This window comes from Austrofundulus limnaeus, unplaced genomic scaffold, assembly GCF_001266775.1.
Source record: "Austrofundulus limnaeus strain Quisiro unplaced genomic scaffold, Austrofundulus_limnaeus-1.0 Scaffold738, whole genome shotgun sequence".
NCBI classification, from domain to species: Eukaryota; Metazoa; Chordata; class Actinopteri; order Cyprinodontiformes; family Rivulidae; genus Austrofundulus; species Austrofundulus limnaeus.
Window position 1 is genome coordinate 62,144 of NW_013953140.1, and position 4,426 is coordinate 66,569.

The following is a 4,426-nucleotide window of genomic DNA, read 5'->3' on the forward strand; positions in this document are numbered from 1 at the left end:
TATATATATATCTTAATTTAGAGACATATTTATAAAAAGAAAAACAAAAGAAGTTGGTTAAAAAATGCCACAGAGTAGAAAAATATATTTCAAAGAGAAGAAAAAATATTCACTGCATCCAAGTGTGAAGAGTGAAAAAAGCGCTGTCACTTCCTGTGATGTAAGAGTTGATAGTTTAAACCTCAGCGAGACGTTTCATTCAGGCTCTGAGACATCAGCAGCACCGCAGCTCTGAGGTAACACTTTCCAAACCATCCATGACAGCCATAGGGTTTTCCTCTGTAATTCATCTAAATTTAACGTTTGTGTCACAGAAAAATATCAGTCTTTACAAATAACAGTAAAGAGAACTGAAAAGTGTTTCTGTTGATTCTTACAGATTGGTGCTTATTATCCAATAAGCAATGACGAGTGGGTGGCTCCTTTTTGTTCTCTGCTGCTTCAGTGTTTCTGCAGTGACCAGTGGCCTCAGAGGTAACGCTCACACACACCGGACACACGAGGATGATGATGCTTTAATCTGACGGGTCAGGGCAGATCTCAGATCTCATGTGGGTCTTGATGGTGTCATGGTTTTCTTCTTCATGTGATTAATTGACCAGTTGAGTGCAGAGATCACTCCAGTCATCGACCACACCAGAGGGGTTCATGGGAAATTATTAGCTAATGAAATGTCACATAACTCACGTTATCTTTATTTTTTTTTACACATCTGTTATCTTCTTGTTCCTTTGACATTTGAAAAAAAATTAGTTTTATTGATTCAGCCACTGTTACTTTACAGTTAACTTTAATTTGGTGTTAGATATAAAGTAACATTCAGAACCTTTTTAAATATTTAACAGTTTTTACAGAAGTTTGATGTTAGCCAAATAACCGTATTTAACAAATACAGTTCAGTCAATAAGGTAAACTGTTGTATTTTACCCTGAATCAGTTTCTGAGTCTTTGTTAATAAATATATCTGACTAACAGGAGACATCTCTTCCTTCCTTTTCTGTTTCTTTAGTTTCATGTGTGAACGACTATTTTCAAACTATCAGTTGTGTCTTGAACATGAGTGCTGCTCCTGAGGTCTGGTTCAACAGCTTGACTTTTGAACATAATTCAGAAAGGTACGCTCACCTCATTCAAAATGCTACACATGGCCAAGTAAACTAAATGAATTTACTGAAATAAAGAGTTGATTGAAATGACTTTTAGGAAAGCTGAAATTTGTTTTATAGTGTTTTATAGTGTTTTATGGTGCTTTTCTTCAACAAATGTATTAGAACCTAAAGATTTATGTTTAAAGTAGGAGAAAGTGTTAGTTTAAGTGTAGCCTTATTAACTATAACAGTTCAATTCAGTTCAATAATACTTTACTAATCCCAAAGGAAAATTAAGTTGTTGTGACTCATATCATCCTGGTTTCTTTAAAGAGTTGTTTATAGATACTGATGGCTGTGGGCAGGAAGAATCTCCTGCAGCCCTGATACTCTGGCTGGGTTCTTGTTAGGGCTTGGAGTTCGTCCAACTTGTTCCCCAATGAACATTGCCCATGATGATTGATGGAAGAGATGTTTTACCCTTCATGATTAATGGAAGAGATGGTTTAAATTTCTTACTGCTCTCCTCTCCAAAAGCAAAAGAGGTATTAGCAAAAATCCTTCCAGCTGCAAAGCATCTAATAGCAGAGGGGTTAATTGTTAAAAAAGCTATTTTAACCAGATAAAGAGGAATTTAAAAACAGGGCCTCTCCAGCATGCTGCCACCTTGAGTAGCATAATTCTAGAAGCGTCAGTTCACAGAAAATGCTTAGTCTGCTGATATTTTCTGATCATGCAACATCAGGAAAAAAAAGAAAATAAATTTTTGCCCAAAGTAGTGTTTTTATAATTTGCTGGAAATGTTACAGCAGGAAGGTCACAGGTTCACGGCCCGGCTGCAGGCTGTCTGTGTGGGGTTTGCATGGTCTTCCTGCATGCATGGGTTTTCTGCAGCTCCCCTCTTCATTTCATACACAATGTTACCCGACCTCTCTATTGTCTCAGGGTCTGGACTTGAGGGAGTCTCCTGAGTATCTCACCACTTTTGCAGGGTTTTTACTTCTTTGTGTCATCTCAAATACCCAGATTTTGGTGAGAATGCAGCTGAAAAGTTCACGTCTTTTCTCAGAATTTTAAGCCCCTGACTCAGGTCCCAACAGTACCATCTCAGTGAGATCTCAGAGTAGATGTGAGTCAGAGTGTGAGCTGTGTCTTTTGTCTCTGTGTGAGACCTGTCCAGCTGTCTGCAGGAGACAGGCAGCAGCTTTCTGTGACCCTGAATGAAAAAGAGAGCAGAGAAAATGGATGGATGCTGCCGAACAAGTGAAACCGTTTTTCACTCAAACTGTTTGCAGATGATATGATGTTTTATTTGATTAATGCTGGGGTCATGTTTCTGCTCAGCGACTCCTTCAGTCCCCTTCACCAAGTCAAAATATGTCCTCTGACCAAACGTCTTGTTACCCTCCTGGGGTTAGATTGTTCTTTGACTGATCTCATGTTCAAGCTTCTTATGTTGGTAAAACCACTGATGTTTTGTGGTTTTGACATAGATCTGTCTCATGTCCTCTGGTGGCAGCGGGTGACAGTTACCACACTGACTGTAAAGTGAAGGAAACACCATTTGATTCTTCGGATGTGTATAAAATTAGACTTTGTAATGAAACCAACTGCCAAGCAGAAACCTGGTTTCCAATTTATAACAGTAAGTCTGAATTTATTGTATTTGGCTCTGATTGCATCACTTATTTCTTCATGTTTGTGTATTATTGATAAACTAAATATGTGAGCCATCACATCGAAACAAGGATTAAGTCTAAAAGTGGAATATGGAGAAATAGGCAAATACAGTGTTTTGATTAAAATGTTATAAAAATAGCATTTTGTTAAAATATAATGAATAAAAGCCTTATCAACGCACCATTTGAATGAATTGTCTGAAATATAATGCTAAAACGAAATTTTGAAGCACTTTTTTGAGCAGTAGCAACAAAAAAACAGATTTTAAGGAAAAACGCATTAAAATTTTGAGATTTTACCTCTGAGCTAGCAAAGTTTTGTTTCTTTCCAGCTAGGAAATTTCAATAATCAAATAAAATTTGATGTTCCCTCTTTACAATACATCAAAAAATTCTCATTAAAATCACCATTAAATCATTAATAAAACTGAATTAGGATTCAGTCCAAATATTTATGAATTATTGTAACCAACAAGACAAATTAAGTCATATATATGGATTTACTTTTGATATCAGAATGAACCAGGTATCAAAATGTAGTTTTTAAAGCCAAGAATCTGAAAATATAATTAGGTCATTTTGACCAAATTTGACTTAATCCTAATTTCGATATGATGGGTCACAAATTTGCTGCACATTGGAGAGCTTGTGTGCCATAAACTGATGCAATTTGTGATTATTTTTAATAAACAGTTAAGCTAACACCACCACCTGAAGTTGAGCTCCAACAAACAGCAGAGTACGTCAACATCACCTGCAAAAGTGAACGATATCAGAAACATATGTATTTAAGTAATTCCCTCATCTTTGAGCTTTTGCTCCAGGATTCCAGCAGCGGTGACGTCAGGGTGAGATCTGCTGCTGTGAACACAGCCAGCTCATGTTTGTGTTTGTGTCCCAGCATTAACTCTTGATGTCTTCCACAGATCTTTCAGCTTAATTCATTAAAAAGTTGCTTACCAATGAAAAGAAGTCAGCTCAAACCAAACACTGAGTATTATATTAAAGCAAAATTTAAGCCTGATGAGAAAAATATATATAAAGCAACATGGAGTGAATGGAGCGAATCAATAAATTGGACAAATGAAGGTAAAATAAACTTTTTAAATCTTATATTAAATGTTTTTCTTCTTGAAGTCATATAAAGACTTCAAGAAGTCTTAATGAAAGAAGTGTCAGACGTTTCCCCGTTGCTTTCACAGAACACTGCAGATAATTTAAGTACGTCAGCCAATTCATAACCTTCCTCCTGTGTGTTTCTGACTCACTGAAGCTCTCTAATTTATTTCAGACCCATCAGAACCAGAAAACATTTCCATCATTCTGCTGAAATATCTGAGCCCTGTGTTTGTGCTCATTATTGCTTTTCTGGTTGTCTTCTACACTCCTGCTGCACGGTAAACCATCAGTCCTTTAAATGATTACAACTTTGGTGGAAACGTGTTTTGTTTTCCCTGATTAAATGTTATTTTATGTGACAGACTGAAGATAAAGTCTCTGTCCCACACTCCATCACCAGCCACCTTCTTTCAGCCTCTGTTTCAGAAGCATGAAGGAAATCTACAGGTGAGATTTATTTACTTTTTCCAGTTTTACATTCTTTTAATTTGAAGTATTAATGCTGAAATATACAGTATATATACATATATATATATATAT

At 36.3% G+C, this 4,426-nt stretch overlaps 1 long non-coding RNA gene across 1 annotated transcript; it reads left to right on the top strand.

Moving 5' to 3' along the window:
* Positions 1 to 3,594: 3,594 nt before the first annotated feature.
* LOC106532250 (uncharacterized) lies at positions 3,595 to 4,283 on the top strand. The gene is made up of 3 exons (XR_001312039.1): positions 3,595 to 3,856; positions 4,059 to 4,164; positions 4,249 to 4,283. It is a non-coding gene; the product is annotated as an uncharacterized LOC106532250 (long non-coding RNA).
* The last annotated feature ends 143 nt before the right edge of the window (positions 4,284 to 4,426 follow it).